This window comes from Danio rerio, chromosome 4, assembly GCF_049306965.1.
Source record: "Danio rerio strain Tuebingen ecotype United States chromosome 4, GRCz12tu, whole genome shotgun sequence".
Lineage (NCBI taxonomy): Eukaryota > Metazoa > Chordata > Actinopteri > Cypriniformes > Danionidae > Danio > Danio rerio.
In genome coordinates, this window is record NC_133179.1 from 41,493,497 (window position 1) to 41,511,665 (window position 18,169).

At 41.9% G+C, this 18,169-nt stretch overlaps 2 long non-coding RNA genes and 7 other non-coding genes across 9 annotated transcripts in view; 8 read left to right on the top strand and 1 right to left on the bottom strand.

The window, feature by feature from the left end:
- LOC103910577 (uncharacterized) overlaps positions 1-18,169 on the top strand; it is a 201,147-nt gene that overhangs the window by 32,610 nt on the left and 150,368 nt on the right. The gene's annotated exons all lie outside the window — the stretch shown is intronic.
- LOC141381746 (uncharacterized) lies at positions 1,246-2,086 on the bottom strand. The gene is made up of 3 exons (XR_012402397.1): positions 2,005-2,086; positions 1,723-1,793; positions 1,246-1,279 (listed from the first exon to the last, which is right to left on the bottom strand). It is a non-coding gene; the product is annotated as an uncharacterized lncRNA (long non-coding RNA).
- Positions 8,552-8,623, top strand: trnap-agg (transfer RNA proline (anticodon AGG)). Its single transcript has one exon. It is a non-coding gene; the product is annotated as a tRNA-Pro (tRNA).
- Positions 9,589-9,660, top strand: trnap-agg (transfer RNA proline (anticodon AGG)). The gene has a single exon. It is a non-coding gene; the product is annotated as a tRNA-Pro (tRNA).
- Positions 12,118-12,189, top strand: trnap-agg (transfer RNA proline (anticodon AGG)). Its single transcript has one exon. It is a non-coding gene; the product is annotated as a tRNA-Pro (tRNA).
- Positions 12,599-12,670, top strand: trnap-ugg (transfer RNA proline (anticodon UGG)). Its single transcript has one exon. It is a non-coding gene; the product is annotated as a tRNA-Pro (tRNA).
- trnap-agg (transfer RNA proline (anticodon AGG)) lies at positions 14,099-14,170 on the top strand. The gene has a single exon. It is a non-coding gene; the product is annotated as a tRNA-Pro (tRNA).
- On the top strand, positions 16,556-16,627 carry trnap-agg (transfer RNA proline (anticodon AGG)). Its single transcript has one exon. It is a non-coding gene; the product is annotated as a tRNA-Pro (tRNA).
- trnap-agg (transfer RNA proline (anticodon AGG)) lies at positions 17,593-17,664 on the top strand. The gene has a single exon. It is a non-coding gene; the product is annotated as a tRNA-Pro (tRNA).

Sequence of the window (18,169 nt, forward strand, 5' to 3'; positions counted from 1 at the left end):
CAAAGTTTTTCACGTGCACGCGCAAACCCGGGAGATTTCAAACCTGAGGCCCCGCCCTCTGACGCAGTAACCCAGACACACACACACACACACCCACAAACACACGCACACCCACAAACACACGCACACAAACATGCCGGTCGATTGAAGTCACACTGCAGATGGATATATTGAGTCTCTACCCAAAGATGAAACATCAGCATTATAACCAAGCAGTTGGAAACTTCTGGAAGCTACATGCTACAAAGAATACTTCATCTGAGTTTGTTAAAGGAAGGATCAGTAAAGAGTAACTGCTGGACGTCAGGATGGGTTTCTTCCATTTCTCAAGTGTAAGTACGTGCGGTTAAAGTTGTTGCCTCGTTTACTCTAGCTTGCAAATGTATTTAGTTGTGATTTGTTACTTGTAACCGCGTGTACTGTATCAGGTTAACTGGATATATTATCTTATCGCGTGCAAAGTCACGTTAAAAACGCGACGCGTGCTGTTTGTTTATGGAGCTCCGTGCTAGAGTTCTGCTCCCTCGATTTATTCGGAAATGTATTCCCGCGCCGCAGAAATCTGGCGCGGGGAGAGAGAGAGAGCGGTAGGGAGAGCGAACGAACGAACGAGCTTTGTGTACTTTGTGCTGTGTGTGTGTTTTTATACAGACAGCTTGGCTGTCTGGACTGTATACTGGGTGATATTTGGTTGTGTTCTCCGCTCTAGCGGGACCGGGCGCGGCGGGCAGAAAACGGAGCGGGTTCTCAGGCTAAAACCTGGCGGGTGCGGGCTGAAGCGGGAGCGTTGTCATCCGGAGGTGTGTGTGTGTTTTTGTGTGTGTGTGGTATGGCGAGTACACGACTGTCTCCTTCGTTCGGTTATCCGTGGCACTATCCACTCGCCATAGTGTGGCAGCTAAAGTCCACGCCTACACTATCGAGCGTGTATGAACTGTGATTACTTTTTAAATTGCTGATTAGCTATTGGCCATTTCCCTCTCTGACTGAAGGCAGTCGACCAATCGCGACAGACTGTCATCGGCCCAATCAGCGCAGATTAGCTTCGCGCTAAGGAGGGGTTTGGGAACAAATGAATCACTGGACGATTCATACAGGAGTCGCTGGGATAATTAGATAAAAATAAATGCAGATTATAAGACCATGAAAGTGTTTTTTGACCTTGCATGCATATTAGACTGTTGTTGGAGACCCTTACAACCAAGATATGACCCTATTTCATGTATAATATGGGCTCTTTAAAGTGAATGAAGAATCATTGTCACCAAAAGTCCTTTCTCTAAAACAGGCAAGACACAAACAATTTCAATTTTGTTCATTAAGCCACTTCAAAAATTTTCATGCATATTAAAAGCATTTGCCCAGTTTCATAGACAAGGCTTAGACCCTAGTGCCAGACAAAGTCTGGATGTAACTTACAATGACATACTGTTTATAGTCATTAATGTCAAAAGTCACCAGTAATGATTTTCTCAAAGCAAGGCTTATAAAAGCTACATACATCAAATCTAATAATGTCTACTACTGACCCAGTTTATGAAACCAACACATTAATTTAAATTTAAGACAGTCCACCAGAAAATTATTTTGTTAATTTTTTACCCTACATTCCATCTGATCTTTGTACATCTCCCTCGAGATATATACAACCAAAACAAACTGTGCAAACTAATCCTTTAGTATTAAAGGCATGTCATCCTACAATTTTTAGCATAACTTTACCCTTCACCACACATGCTTGCATGAAAAGGCAAGACATCAGTTGGGAAAGAGATCTGGCAAATTGGACAAATCTGTAAAAAGTAAAAATAAATTAAACAATGTATGTTTGTAGCAAATTTGTTGAAGAACATACATATTCTACCCCATAAAAAGATTCTAAAATATTAAGAATAGTCTCAAATTTTTAATAGCTTCAAACACATTCTTTATGGAACCACGAATTGGGTATATTCAAATATAGTGAGTATACCCAAATACAAGAAATAGGCATTGATCAAAGACCTGTAATGATGGTTCTAAGATGGGGTGAAGTGGGCTTGGCTGGTCAACAGTTTCGATTACATTTTCGTCTACATCATCATCTAGAATGGTCACATCATTTGAAGACTCCTAATAAAAGTAATCAAAATGCATTGGCATTGTAAATAAATAATATTGATAGAAAAATAAAACCATAATACTGTATGACTTACTGTCTCAGCTTCTTTACACTCTTCAATGTGTAAGGGCAGCAATGGCAGTGGTATTTTCTTACCACATTTCATACAGCTGGACTGTGGCATCTTAGCAAACTCCACAGAATCATAAAGTAATGGTTCAGTGGAAAGCTGTTCCTGTAATGGAACTACAAACAGCATGTTCTTTCCATTATTTGACACTGATTTTAGGAGTCGAGTTGAGTATCCATCAGCATCTGTGGGAATTATAGACAGCTTACGCTGCCCACCCCCACCTAATGGCAAAATCAATTGAGAATCACATTCAGGACTACTGTTGCCTTCTTGGGCTAGCAATATTGTTATAAATGTGTCACCTAAAATTTTGGACAGAAATGTTCTATAAAGCTCTGTTTACCACTGGAAAACTGAAGTAGGGCATGCCATAATCTTAGAACATGGCAGAGAAACATGTCCTTGACTAAAAAGTTTAAACTAATGAAGCTTATTACTAAATTATTAACGCCAACAAAGCACATACCAGTTTCATTAATTTACAAAAGTGCAAAGTTATTGCAAATGCACACAAATCATTTTTTGTTTATATGTAACATGCAAAACATAAATACCTGTAGACTTGTAAAACATCCAGCCACCCTGAAGTGTTTTTAATTTGGGAAACTCTCCTTCAAGCAGACTGACAATCTTAAGAATGAAACAAAATTCATCATTTAGTTTTTTTTTTTATCCAACATATATAAAACTCCCATCAATTCCTAGTATTATGGTAACATTTGCAATTACCTCACTGTGTTTAAAATTATCTGGAACAGTTAAAAGCCTTTTTCCAAGTCCAGCATGGACAAGCTCAAGGTCTTCATCTCCTTTTGGTGTGAAGGGTGATGGTTCAGAGAGGACATGGATTTGAAAATCAGTTTTTTTAATGTTTCCAGGTTTGGCCACAGAAAAATCTCTGTCCCAAACATACTTGGGAATTGCCTATAGTGACAAAAGGGCAAAATGAATAAACATATTAATAATAAGAAACATTTTTTGCATGACACAAAAAGTTGTGTTTTACAGTAAACATGAAAAATTACCTTTTTAAGGCTTGCCTTACCATGTTTTCAGGCTCTGCAGGCAAAGGAATGGTCCCACTTGAGATGCTTTCTCTCATTGGTCTACTACCACTTGCTAGTGCATTTCTTTACGAAGATGGAGTAAGGCCCCTGGCTAATACATCGATCAGAGCTTTTGCTGCTATTTTTACTTCTGATGACAGTGCCTGTAAGACAAATACCAATTATACCTTTTATCATTTGTTATCTTCATAGTCCGCGATCAACACTGCCGACCCCCACCCCGCCCGTTCCTTACAGTCGGCGATCATCTCCTCTCTCCACCCCCCATACCCACCCACACCCAAAACGGCATTACGCTCTCCCGGTCTTCACTTTAGTACGCGATCGATTCCACCCCCAAATTAGATCAAATTTATAGCTGAGCCCTCCTTGAATGACAATCCTAGAATCGACCATGACAGAAGCCATGCTATTTTACACTACCATCCCGTTCTTCACTCGCCATGTTGGCTTAATAACGGACTTAATTTACGTTATAAAGTTTACATTATAAACAACAGCAGCCATTGCTTTAACAAACGTTTGATACTTAAGCTTTGCATACATAAACCACTATAGAAATCAAGTAACCACTTACCCGCGCATCCCGCTCTTCACCTGCCATGCTAAATAGAGGAGTATTCTTCCTCTTAGAGGATCATCTCCGTTAATTAGGTCAGACTGCGCAAATGGAGCGCACAGTGAAGCGCTTCGGTCATTCCCGCGTTCTCAGGGAGTTGTGATTGGTTGAACAGTAAGCTCGCATCTTATTGGCTACAGGGCACGTGTGACTCACGTGGGAGGTGTGTGCTGACAGGAAAGTCTCAAAAATGCACACACTCGTATTCAGGGTGAGTCGTACGTGAGAGAGGATTTGCACATTCTCATTCACGATGAACTCGTGAATTTTAAACATTCGAAAACTTTTTGTACACTCTTATATATTTGCAAATGGTGTTTTGCATTTGTGAAATGTATTTTATGAAAATGTATTTTTATTTTGTGCATGTGAATTGTTTTTGTGAGTATAAATAAATATTTTACGCATGTGAATTTGGCTACGCATGTGTACATCGTGTCTTTTGCGTGAATTATTATTGAGTCTAATCTCTCTCCATAGAAAAACACTTTTTATCAGATCTGGACTCCGTTGCTTGAATATGTAGGTCCTAGGATTTCAGGTACATTTTTGCAAAACCTTAGATCACCATAAACTTTGGTTAATTTATGTACTTTTCTATTTTTATTATTACTCTGTATTTTTATGTCTTCTTTTTGATTTTGATTTTCATTATGTGCTGTGATGCTAAGATATTTCTTGGTTGTAAGCTGTTGTCATTGTTCTGTTCTTTTTTGTTTTGTTAAAATAAAGACAAAAAATGTATTTCGAAGAATTCCAGTTGTCAGATAGTGTCGGCGCATAAAACATTCCTTTGCATAGTGGTTTGGTTGTCTAGGACTATGATTCTGTGGGAAGCGAAGCATCAGCGAAGCATCTGTGGGAATTATAGACAGCTTACGCTGCCCACCCCCACCTAATGGCAAAATCAATTGAGAATCACATTCAGGACTACTGTTGCCTTCTTGGGCTAGCAATATTGTTATAAATGTGTCACCTAAAATTTTGGACAGAAATGTTCTATAAAGCTCTGTTTACCACTGGAAAACTGAAGTAGGGCATGCCATAATCTTAGAACATGGCAGAGAAACATGTCCTTGTGTGCTGACAGGAAAGTCTCAAAAATGCACACACTCGTATTCAGGGTGAGTCGTACGTGAGAGAGGATTTGCACATTCTCATTCACGATGAACTCGTGAATTTTAAACATTCGAAAACTTTTTGTACACTCTTATATATTTGCAAATGGTGTTTTGCATTTGTGAAATGTATTTTATGAAAATGTATTTTTATTTTGTGCATGTGAATTGTTTTTGTGAGTATAAATAAATATTTTACGCATGTGAATTTGGCTACGCATGTGTACATCGTGTCTTTTGCGTGAATTATTATTGAGTCTAATCTCTCTCCATAGAAAAACACTTTTTATCAGATCTGGACTCCGTTGCTTGAATATGTAGGTCCTAGGATTTCAGGTACATTTTTGCAAAACCTTAGATCACCATAAACTTTGGTTAATTTATGTACTTTTCTATTTTTATTATTACTCTGTATTTTTATGTCTTCTTTTTGATTTTGATTTTCATTATGTGCTGTGATGCTAAGAAATTTCTTGGTTGTAAGCTGTTGTCATTGTTCTGTTCTTTTTTGTTTTGTTAAAATAAAGACAAAAAATGTATTTCGAAGAATTCCAGTTGTCAGATAGTGTCGGCGCATAAAACATTCCTTTGCATAGTGGTTTGGTTGTCTAGGACTATGATTCTGTGGGAAGCGAAGCATCAGCGAAGCATCTGTGGGAATTATAGACAGCTTACGCTGCCCACCCCCACCTAATGGCAAAATCAATTGAGAATCACATTCAGGACTACTGTTGCCTTCTTGGGCTAGCAATATTGTTATAAATGTGTCACCTAAAATTTTGGACAGAAATGTTATGACTATGATTCTCGTTCATGCTGTGAGAAATCCCAGATTTAAATTTCGGTTGAGCCCTTACAGTTGTCTGCTGTTTTGTAAGGGCGTTGTGGCTTACACAGAGGCCTTTTTTTCTGAGAATGCCAGTTCGTCAGCTGATAGTGTTGCCATATAAAGTTACTGTTTTGCAGTGGCTCGTTGATCTAGGGGTATGATTCTCGCTTAGGGTGCCCTTGATTCGTTAGAGAAAGTTTTCTGACTATCTGATGCTTCTAACACCATGTGAAATAAATTCAATTTAGTGGCTCGTTGGTCTAGCGGTATGATTCGCGCTTTGGGTGTCCCGGACGAGCCCTTGCAGATGTTATGTGTTTTATAGGGCACTATGTCTATCATTAAAATGTCTTTCGAAGAATTCCAGTTTGTCAGCAGATAGTGTCGCCACATTAAACATTCCTTTGCATAGTGGCTTGCTGGTCTAGGAGTATGATTTTCGTTCATCCAATGAGAAATCCCAGATTCAGATTTCGGTTGAGCCCTTACACTTGTCTGCTGTTTTGTAAGGTTGTTGTGGCTTACACAGAGGCCTTTTTTCTGAGAATGCCAGTTCGTCAGCAGATAGTGATGCCATATAAAATTGCTGTTTTGCAGTGGCTCGGTGGTCTAGGGGTATGATTCTCACTTAGGGTGCCCTTGATTCGTTAGGGAAAGATTTCTGACTATCTGACGCCTTGTGAAATTCTCTCAATTTAGTGGTTCATTGGTCTATCTGTATGATTCTCGCTTCGATTGCGAGAGGACCCGGATTCAATTCTCGGATGAGCCCTTGCAGGTGTACTGTGTTTTACAGGGCATTATATCTTTCGTAAAAACGTCTTTCAAAGAATTCCAATTTGTCAGCAGATAGTGTCGCCACATAAAATATTTCTTGCATAGTGGCTTGCTGGTCCAGGAGTATGATTCTCGTTCATGCCATGAGAAATCCTAGGTTCAAATTTCAGTTGAACCCTTACAGTTGTCTTTTGTTTTGTAAGGGCGTTGTGGCTTACACAGAGGCCTTTTTCTGAGAATGCCGGTTTGTCAGCAGATAGTGTTGCCATGTAAAGTTACTGTTTTGCAGTGGCTCGTTGGTCTACGGGTATGATTCTGGCTTAGGTTGCCCTTGATTCGTCAGAGAAAGTTTTCTGACTATTTGATGCTTCTGAAGCTATGTGAAATTTTATCACAGTAGTGGCTCGTTGGTCTAGGGGTATGATTCTCGCTTTGGGTGTGAGAGGTGCCGAGTTCAAATCCCGGACAAGCCTTTGCAGGTGTCATGTGTTTTACAGGGCACCATGGCTTTCATTAAAATGTCTTTCGAAGAATTCCAGTTTGTCAGCAGATAGTGTCGCCACATAAAACATTCCTTTGCATAGTGCCTTGCTGGTCTAGGAGTATGATTTTCGTTCATGCAATGAGAAATCCCAGATTCAAATTTCGGTTGAGCTGTTTTGTCTGCATTTGTCTGCTGTTTTGTAAGGTCTACGGGCTTACACAGAGGCCTTTTTTCTGAGAATGCCAGTTCATCAGCAGATAGTTTTGCCATGTAAAGTGGCTGTTACAATAGCTAGTTGGTTTAGGGGTATGATTCTCGCTTAGGGTGCCATTGATTCGTTAGAGAAAGTTTTCTGACTATCTGATGGTTCTGACGCCATGTGAAGTCTTATCAATGTAGTGGCTCCTTGGCCTAGGGGTATGATTCTCGCTTTGGTTGAGAGATGTCCCGGGTTCATATCCTGGACGAGCTCTTGCAGGTATCATGTGTTTTACAGGGCACTATGACTTTCATTAAAATGTCTTTCGAAGAATTCCAGTTTGTCAGCAGATAGTGTCGCCACATAAAACATTCCTTTGCATAGTGGCTTGCTGGTCTAGGCGTATGATTTTCGTTCATGCAATGAGAAATCCCAGATTCAGATTTCGGTTGAGCCCTTACACTTGTCTGCTGTTTTGTAAGGTTGTTGTGGCTTACACAGAGGCCTTTTTTCTGAGAATGCCAGTTTGTCAGCAGATAGTGTTGCCATATAAAGTTGCTGTTTTGCAGTGGCTCGGTGGTCTAGGGGTATGATTCTCACTTAGGGTGCCCTTGATTCGTTAGAGAAAGATTTCTGACCATCTGACGTCTTGTGAAATTCTCTCAATTTAGTGGCTCATTGGTCTATGGGTATGATTCTCGCTTCGGTTGCGAGAGGACCCGGGTTCAGTTCCTGGATTAGCCCTTGCAGGTGTACTGTGTTTTACAGGGCATTATGTCTTTCGGAAAAACGTCTTTCAAAGATTTCCAATTTGTCAGCAGATAGTGTCGCCACATAAAATATTTCTTGCATAGTGGCTTGCTGTTCTAGGAGTTTGATTCTCGTTCATGCCATGAGAAATCCTAGGTTCAAATTTCAGTTGAACCCTTACAGTTGTCTTTTGTTTTGTAAGGGCGTTGTGGCTTACACAGAGGCCTTTTTTCTGAGAATGCCGGTTTGTCAGCAGATAGTGTTGCCATGTAAAGTGGCTGTTTTGCAGTTGCTCGTTGGTCTACGGGCATGATTCTCGCTTAAGATGCGAGAGGTCTCGTTTTCAAATCCTGGACGAACCATTGCAGAAGTCCCAGGTCCAAATGAAGCAAAAGCCCTGCTTCAATGTTTGTTAGATAAGGATTTCTGACCATCTGTTCCTTCTGATGTCTTGTAAAATATTCAAGCTTTTGTGGCTCGTTGGTCTAGGGGTATGATTCTCGCTTAGGGTGCGAGAGGTCCCGGGTTCAAATCCCGGACGAGCCCTTGCAGTTATTCTTTTGTTTTACAGGGCATTATGGCTTTCATAAAAAACGTTTTTCGAAGAATTCCAGTTTGTCAGCAGATAGTGTCGGCACATAAAGCATTCCTTTGCATAGTGGTTTGGTTGTCTAGGACTATGATTCTCGTTCATGCCGTGAGAAATCCCAGATTCAAATTTCGGTTGAGCCCTTACAGTTGTCCGCTGTTTTGTAAGGGCGTTGTGGCTTACACAGAGGCCTTTTTTCTGAGAATGCCAGTTCGTCAGCTGATAGTGTTGCCATATAAAGTTACTGTTTTGCAGTGGCTCGTTGGTCTAGGGGTATGATTCTCGCTTAGTAAGCCCTTGATTCGTTAGAGAAAGTTTTCTGACTATCTGATGCTTCTGACATCATGTGAAATGAATTCAACTTAGTGGCTCGTTGGTCTAGGGGTATGATTATCGCTTCGGGTGTGAGAGGTCCCGGGTTTAAATCCCAGACGAGTTCTTGCAGTTATTCTGTTGTTTTACAGGGCATTATGGCTTTCATAAAAAACGTTTTTCGAAGAATTCCAGTTTGTCAGCAGATAGTGTCGCCACATAAAATATTTCTTGCATAGTGGCTTGCTGTTCTAGGAGTTTGATTCTCGTTCATGCCATGAGAAATCCTAGGTTCAAATTTCAGTTGAACCCTTACAGTTGTCTTTTGTTTTGTAAGGGCGTTGTGGCTTACACAGAGGCCTTTTTTTCTGAGAATGCCGGTTTGTCAGCAGATAGTGTTGCCATGTAAAGTGGCTGTTTTGCAGTTGCTCGTTGGTCTACGGGCTTGATTCTCGCATAAGGTGCGAGAGGTCCCGTTTTCAAATCCTGGACGAACCATTGCAGAAGTCCTGGGTCCAAATGAAGCAAAAGCCCCGCTTCAATGTTTGTTAGATAAGGATTTCTGACCATCTGTTGCTTCAGATGTCTTGTGAAATATTCAAGCTTTTGTGGCTCGTTGGTCTAGGGGTATGATTCTTGCTTAGGGTGCGAGAGGTCCTGGGTTCAAATCCCGGACGAGCCCTTGCAGTTATTTTGTTGTTTTACAGGGCATTATGGCTTTAATAAAAAACATTTTTCGAAGAATTCCAGTTTGTCAGCAGATAGTGTCGCCACATAAAACATTCCTTTGCATAGTGGCTTGCTGGTCTAGGAGTATGATTTTCGTTCATGCAATGAAAAATCCCAGATTCAAATTTCGGTTGAGCCCTTACAGTTGTCTGCTGTTTTGTAAGGTCGTTGTGGCTTACACAGAGGCCTTTTTTCTGAGAATGCCAGTTCGTCAGCAGATAGTGTTGCCATATAAAGTTGCTGTTTTGCAGTGTCTCGGTGGTCTAGGGGTATGATTCTCACTTAGGGTGCCCTTGATTCGTTAGGGAAAGATTTCTGACTATCTGACGCCTTGTGAAATTCTCTCAATTTAGTGGTTCATTGGTCTATCTGTATGATTCTCGCTTCGATTGCGAGAGGACCCGGGTTCAATTCTCGGATGAGCCCTTGCAGGTGTACTGTGTTTTACAGGGCATTATATCTTTCGTAAAAACGTCTTTCAAAGAATTCCAATTTGTCAGCAGATAGTGTCGCCACATAAAATATTTCTTGCATAGTGGCTTGCTGGTCTAGGAGTATGATTCTCGTTCATGCCATGAGAAATCCTAGGTTCAAATTTCAGTTGAACCCTTACAGTTGTCTTTTGTTTTGTAAGGGCGTTGTGGCTTACACAGAGGCCTTTTTCTGAGAATGCCGGTTTGTCAGCAGATAGTGTTGCCATGTAAAGTTACTGTTTTGCAGTGGCTCGTTGGTTTAGGGGTATGATTCTCGCTTAGGGTGCCATTGATTCGTTAGAGAAAGTTTTCTGACTATCTGATGGTTCTGACGCCATGTGAAGTTTTATCAATGTAGTGGCTCGTTGGCCTAGGGGTATGATTCTTGCTTTGGTTGAGAGAGGTCCCGGGTTCATATCCCGGACGAGCCCTTGCAGGTATCATGTGTTTTACAGGGCACTATGACTTTCATTAAAATGTCTTTCGAAGAATTCCAGTTTGTCAGCAGATAGTGTCGCCACATAAAACATTCCTTTGCATAGTGGCTTGCTGGTCTAGGCGTATGATTTTCGTTCATGCAATGAGAAATCCCAGATTCAGATTTCGGTTGAGCCCTTACACTTGTCTGCTGTTTTGTAAGGTTGTTGTGGCTTACACAGAGGCCTTTTTTCTGAGAATGCCAGTTTGTCAGCAGATAGTGTTGCCATATAAAGTTGCTGTTTTGCAGTGGCTCGGTGGTCTAGGGGTATGATTCTCACTTAGGGTGCCCTTGATTCGTTAGAGAAAGATTTCTGACCATCTGACGTCTTGTGAAATTCTCTCAATTTAGTGGCTCATTGGTCTATGGGTATGATTCTCGCTTCGGTTGCGAGAGGACACGGGTTCAGTTCCTGGATTAGCCCTTGCAGGTGTACTGTGTTTTACAGGGCATTATGTCTTTCGGAAAAACGTCTTTCAAAGATTTCCAATTTGTCAGCAGATAGTGTCGCCACATAAAATATTTCTTGCATAGTGGCTTGCTGTTCTAGGAGTTTGATTCTCGTTCATGCCATGAGAAATCCTAGGTTCAAATTTCAGTTGAACCCTTACAGTTGTCTTTTGTTTTGTAAGGGCGTTGTGGCTTACACAGAGGCCTTTTTTCTGAGAATGCCGGTTTGTCAGCAGATAGTGTTGCCATGTAAAGTGGCTGTTTTGCAGTTGCTCGTTGGTCTACGGGCATGATTCTCGCATAAGGTGCGAGAGCTCCCGTTTTCAAATCCTGGACGAACCATTGCAGAAGTCCCGGGTCCAAATGAAGCAAAAGCCCTGCTTCAATGTTTGTTAGATAAGGATTTCTGACCATCTGTTGCTTCTGATGTCTTGTGAAATATTCAAACTTTTGTGGCTCGTTGGTCTAGGGGTTTGAATCTCGCTTAGGGTGTGAGAGGTCCCGGGTTTAAATCCCAGACGAGTTCTTGCAGTTATTCTGTTGTTTTACAGGGCATTATGGCTTTCATAAAAAACGTTTTTCGAAGAATTCCAGTTTGTCAGCAAATAGTGTCGCCACATAAAATATTTCTTGCATAGTGGCTTGCTGTTCTAGGAGTTTGATTCTCGTTCATGCCATGAGAAATCCTAGGTTCAAATTTCAGCTGAACCCTTACAGTTGTCTTTTGTTTTGTAAGGGCGTTGTGGCTTACACAGAGGCCTTTTTTTCTGAGAATGCCGGTTTGTCAGCAGATAGTGTTGCCATGTAAAGTGGCTGTTTTGCAGTTGCTCGTTGGTCTACGGGCTTGATTCTCGCATAAGGTGAGAGAGGTCCCGTTTTCAAATCCTGGACGAACCATTGCAGAAGTCCTGGGTCCAAATGAAGCAAAAGCCCTGCTTCAATGTTTGTTAGATAAGGATTTCTGACCATCTGTTGCTTCAGATGTCTTGTGAAATATTCAAGCTTTTGTGGCTCGTTGGTCTAGGGGTATGATTCTCGCTTAGGGTGCGAGAGGTCCCGGGTTCAAATCCCGGACGAGCCCTTGCAGTTATTTTGTTGTTTTACAGGGCATTATGGCTTTCATAAAAAACATTTTTCGAAGAATTCCAGTTTGTCAGCAGATAGTGTCGCCACATAAAACATTCCTTTGCATAGTGGCTTGCTGGTCTAGGAGTATGATTCTCGTTCATGCCATGAGAAATCCTAGGTTCAAATTTCAGTTGAACCCTTACAGTTGTCTTTTGTTTTGTAAGGGCGTTGTGGCTTACACAGAGGCCTTTTTCTGAGAATGCCGGTTTGTCAGCAGATAGTGTTGCCATGTAAAGTTACTGTTTTGCAGTGGCTCGTTGGTCTAGGGGTATGATTCTGGCTTAGGGTGCCCTTGATCCGTCAGAGAAAGTTTTCTGACTATCTGATTCTTCTGACGCCATGTGAAATTTTATCACAGTAGTGGCTCGTTGGTCTAGGGGTATGATTCTCGCTTTGGGTGTGAGAGGTCCCGGGTTCAAATCCCGGACGAGCCCTTGCAGGTGCCATGTGTTTTACAGGGCACTATGACTTTCATTAAAATGTCTTTCGAAGAATTCCAGTTTGTCAGCGGATTGTGTCGCCACATAAAACATTCCTTTGCATAGTGGCTTGCTGGTCTAGGAGTATGATTTTCGTTCATGCAATGAGAAATCCCAGATTCAAATTTCGGTTGAGCCCTTACATTTGTCTGCTGTTTTGTAAGGTCTACGGGCTTACACAGAGGCCTTTTTTCTGAGAATGCCAGTTCATCAGCAGATAGTTTTTCCATGTAAAGTGGCTGTTACAGTAGCTAGTTGGTTTAGGGGTATGATTCTCGCTTAGGGTGCCATTGATTCGTTAGAGAAAGTTTTCTGACTATCTGATGGTTCTGACGCCATGTGAAGTTTTATCAATGTAGTGGCTCGTTGGCCTAGGGGTATGATTCTCGCTTTGGTTGAGAGAGGTCCCGGGTTCATATCCCGGACGAGCCCTTGCAGGTATCATGTGTTTTACAGGGCACTATGACTTTCATTAAAATGTCTTTCGAAGAATTCCAGTTTGTCAGCAGATAGTGTCGCCACATAAAACATTCCTTTGCATAGTGGCTTGCTGGTCTAGGCGTATGATTTTCGTTCATGCAATGAGAAATCCCAGATTCAGATTTCGGTTGAGCCCTTACACTTGTCTGCTGTTTTGTAAGGTTGTTGTGGCTTACACAGAGGCCTTTTTTCTGAGAATGCCAGTTCGTCAGCAGATAGTGTTGCCATATAAAGTTGCTGTTTTGCAGTGGCTCGGTGGTCTAGGGGTATGATTCTCACTTAGGATGCCCTTGATTCGTTAGAGAAAGATTTCTGACCATCTGACGTCTTGTGAAATTCTCTCAATTTAGTGGCTCATTGGTCTATGGGTATGATTCTCGCTTCGGTTGCGAGAGGACACGGGTTCAGTTCCTGGATTAGCCCTTGCAGGTGTACTGTGTTTTACAGGGCATTATGTCTTTCGGAAAAACGTCTTTCAAAGATTTCCAATTTGTCAGCAGATAGTGTCGCCACATAAAGTATTTCTTGCATAGTGGCTTGCTGTTCTAGGAGTTTGATTCTCGTTCATGCCATGAGAAATCCTAGGTTCAAATTTCAGTTGAACCCTTACAGTTGTCTTTTGTTTTGTAAGGGCGTTGTGGCTTACACAGAGGCCTTTTTTCTGAGAATGCCGGTTTGTCAGCAGATAGTGTTGCCATGTAAAGTGGCTGTTTTGCAGTTGCTCGTTGGTCTACGGGCTTGATTCTCGCATAAGGTGCGAGAGGTCCCGTTTTCAAATCCTGGACGAACCATTGCAGAAGTCCCGGGTCCAAATGAAGCAAAAGCCCTGCTTCAATGTTTGTTAGATAAGGATTTCTGACCATCTGTTGCTTCAGATGTCTTGTGAAATATTCAAGCTTTTGTGGCTTGTTGGTCTAGGGGTATGATTCTCGCTTAGGGTGCGAGAGGTCCCGGGTTCAAATCCCGGACGAGCCCTTGCAGTTATTTTGTTGTTTTACAGGGCATTATGGCTTTCATAAAAAACATTTTTCGAAGAATTCCAGTTTGTCAGCAGATAGTGTCGCCACATAAAACATTCCTTTGCATAGTGGCTTGCTGGTCTAGGAGTATGATTTTCGTTCATGCAATGAAAAATCCCAGATTCAAATTTCGGTTGAGCCCTTACAGTTGTCTGCTGTTTTGTAAGGTCGTTGTGGCTTACACAGAGGCCTTTTTTCTGAGAATGCCAGTTCGTCAGCAGATAGTGTTGCCATATAAAGTTGCTGTTTTGCAGTGGCTCGGTGGTCTAGGGGTATGATTCTCACTTAGGGTGCCCTTGATTCGTTAGGGAAAGATTTCTGACTATCTGACGCCTTGTGAAATTCTCTCAATTTAGTGGTTCATTGGTCTATCTGTATGATTCTCGCTTCGATTGCGAGAGGACCCGGGTTCAATTCTCGGATGAGCCCTTGCAGGTGTACTGTGTTTTACAGGGCATTATATCTTTCGTAAAAACGTCTTTCAAAGAATTCCAATTTGTCAGCAGATAGTGTCGCCACATAAAATATTTCTTGCATAGTGGCTTGCTGGTCCAGGAGTATGATTCTCGTTCATGCCATGAGAAATCCTAGGTTCAAATTTCAGTTGAACCCTTACAGTTGTCTTTTGTTTTGTAAGGGCGTTGTGGCTTACACAGAGGCCTTTTTCTGAGAATGCCGGTTTGTCAGCAGATAGTGTTGCCATGTAAAGTTACTGTTTTGCAGTGGCTCGTTGGTCTACGGGTATGATTCTGGCTTAGGTTGCCCTTGATTCGTCAGAGAAAGTTTTCTGACTATTTGATGCTTCTGAAGCTATGTGAAATTTTATCACAGTAGTGGCTCGTTGGTCTAGGGGTATGATTCTCGCTTTGGGTGTGAGAGGTGCCGAGTTCAAATCCCGGACAAGCCTTTGCAGGTGTCATGTGTTTTACAGGGCACCATGGCTTTCATTAAAATGTCTTTCGAAGAATTCCAGTTTGTCAGCAGATAGTGTCGCCACATAAAACATTCCTTTGCATAGTGCCTTGCTGGTCTAGGAGTATGATTTTCGTTCATGCAATGAGAAATCCCAGATTCAAATTTCGGTTGAGCTGTTTTGTCTGCATTTGTCTGCTGTTTTGTAAGGTCTACGGGCTTACACAGAGGCCTTTTTTCTGAGAATGCCAGTTCATCAGCAGATAGTTTTGCCATGTAAAGTGGCTGTTACAATAGCTAGTTGGTTTAGGGGTATGATTCTCGCTTAGGGTGCCATTGATTCGTTAGAGAAAGTTTTCTGACTATCTGATGGTTCTGACGCCATGTGAAGTCTTATCAATGTAGTGGCTCCTTGGCCTAGGGGTATGATTCTCGCTTTGGTTGAGAGATGTCCCGGGTTCATATCCTGGACGAGCTCTTGCAGGTATCATGTGTTTTACAGGGCACTATGACTTTCATTAAAATGTCTTTCGAAGAATTCCAGTTTGTCAGCAGATAGTGTCGCCACATAAAACATTCCTTTGCATAGTGGCTTGCTGGTCTAGGCGTATGATTTTCGTTCATGCAATGAGAAATCCCAGATTCAGATTTCGGTTGAGCCCTTACACTTGTCTGCTGTTTTGTAAGGTTGTTGTGGCTTACACAGAGGCCTTTTTTCTGAGAATGCCAGTTTGTCAGCAGATAGTGTTGCCATATAAAGTTGCTGTTTTGCAGTGGCTCGGTGGTCTAGGGGTATGATTCTCACTTAGGGTGCCCTTGATTCGTTAGAGAAAGATTTCTGACCATCTGACGTCTTGTGAAATTCTCTCAATTTAGTGGCTCATTGGTCTATGGGTATGATTCTCGCTTCGGTTGCGAGAGGACCCGGGTTCAGTTCCTGGATTAGCCCTTGCAGGTGTACTGTGTTTTACAGGGCATTATGTCTTTCGGAAAAACGTCTTTCAAAGATTTCCAATTTGTCAGCAGATAGTGTCGCCACATAAAATATTTCTTGCATAGTGGCTTGCTGTTCTAGGAGTTTGATTCTCGTTCATGCCATGAGAAATCCTAGGTTCAAATTTCAGTTGAACCCTTACAGTTGTCTTTTGTTTTGTAAGGGCGTTGTGGCTTACACAGAGGCCTTTTTTCTGAGAATGCCGGTTTGTCAGCAGATAGTGTTGCCATGTAAAGTGGCTGTTTTGCAGTTGCTTGTTGGTCTACGGGCATGATTCTCGCTTAAGATGCGAGAGGTCTCGTTTTCAAATCCTGGACGAACCATTGCAGAAGTCCCAGGTCCAAATGAAGCAAAAGCCCTGCTTCAATGTTTGTTAGATAAGGATTTCTGACCATCTGTTCCTTCTGATGTCTTGTAAAATATTCAAGCTTTTGTGGCTCGTTGGTCTAGGGGTATGATTCTCGCTTAGGGTGCGAGAGGTCCCGGGTTCAAATCCCGGACGAGCCCTTGCAGTTATTCTTTTGTTTTACAGGGCATTATGGCTTTCATAAAAAACGTTTTTCGAAGAATTCCAGTTTGTCAGCAGATAGTGTCGGCACATAAAGCATTCCTTTGCATAGTGGTTTGGTTGTTTAGGACTATGATTCTCGTTCATGCCGTGAGAAATCCCAGATTCAAATTTCGGTTGAGCCCTTACAGTTGTCCGCTGTTTTGTAAGGGCGTTGTGGCTTACACAGAGGCCTTTTTTCTGAGAATGCCAGTTCGTCAGCTGATAGTGTTGCCATATAAAGTTACTGTTTTGCAGTGGCTCGTTGGTCTAGGGGTATGATTCTCGCTTAGTAAGCCCTTGATTCGTTAGAGAAAGTTTTCTGACTATCTGATGCTTCTGACATCATGTGAAATGAATTCAACTTAGTGGCTCGTTGGTCTAGGGGTATGATTATCGCTTCGGGTGTGAGAGGTCCCGGGTTTAAATCCCAGACGAGTTCTTGCAGTTATTCTGTTGTTTTACAGGGCATTATGGCTTTCATAAAAAACGTTTTTCGAAGAATTCCAGTTTGTCAGCAGATAGTGTCGCCACATAAAATATTTCTTGCATAGTGGCTTGCTGTTCTAGGAGTTTGATTCTCGTTCATGCCATGAGAAATCCTAGGTTCAAATTTCAGTTGAACCCTTACAGTTGTCTTTTGTTTTGTAAGGGCGTTGTGGCTTACACAGAGGCCTTTTTTTCTGAGAATGCCGGTTTGTCAGCAGATAGTGTTGCCATGTAAAGTGGCTGTTTTGCAGTTGCTCGTTGGTCTACGGGCTTGATTCTCGCATAAGGTGCGAGAGGTCCCGTTTTCAAATCCTGGACGAACCATTGCAGAAGTCCTGGGTCCAAATGAAGCAAAAGCCCCGCTTCAATGTTTGTTAGATAAGGATTTCTGACCATCTGTTGCTTCAGATGTCTTGTGAAATATTCAAGCTTTTGTGGCTCGTTGGTCTAGGGGTATGATTCTTGCTTAGGGTGCGAGAGGTCCTGGGTTCAAATCCCGGACGAGCCCTTGCAGTTATTTTGTTGTTTTACAGGGCATTATGGCTTTAATAAAAAACATTTTTCGAAGAATTCCAGTTTGTCAGCAGATAGTGTCGCCACATAAAACATTCCTTTGCATAGTGGCTTGCTGGTCTAGGAGTATGATTTTCGTTCATGCAATGAAAAATCCCAGATTCAAATTTCGGTTGAGCCCTTACAGTTGTCTGCTGTTTTGTAAGGTCGTTGTGGCTTACACAGAGGCCTTTTTTCTGAGAATGCCAGTTCGTCAGCAGATAGTGTTGCCATATAAAGTTGCTGTTTTGCAGTGTCTCGGTGGTCTAGGGGTATGATTCTCACTTAGGGTGCCCTTGATTCGTTAGGGAAAGATTTCTGACTATCTGACGCCTTGTGAAATTCTCTCAATTTAGTGGTTCATTGGTCTATCTGTATGATTCTCGCTTCGATTGCGAGAGGACCCGGGTTCAATTCTCGGATGAGCCCTTGCAGGTGTACTGTGTTTTACAGTGCATTAT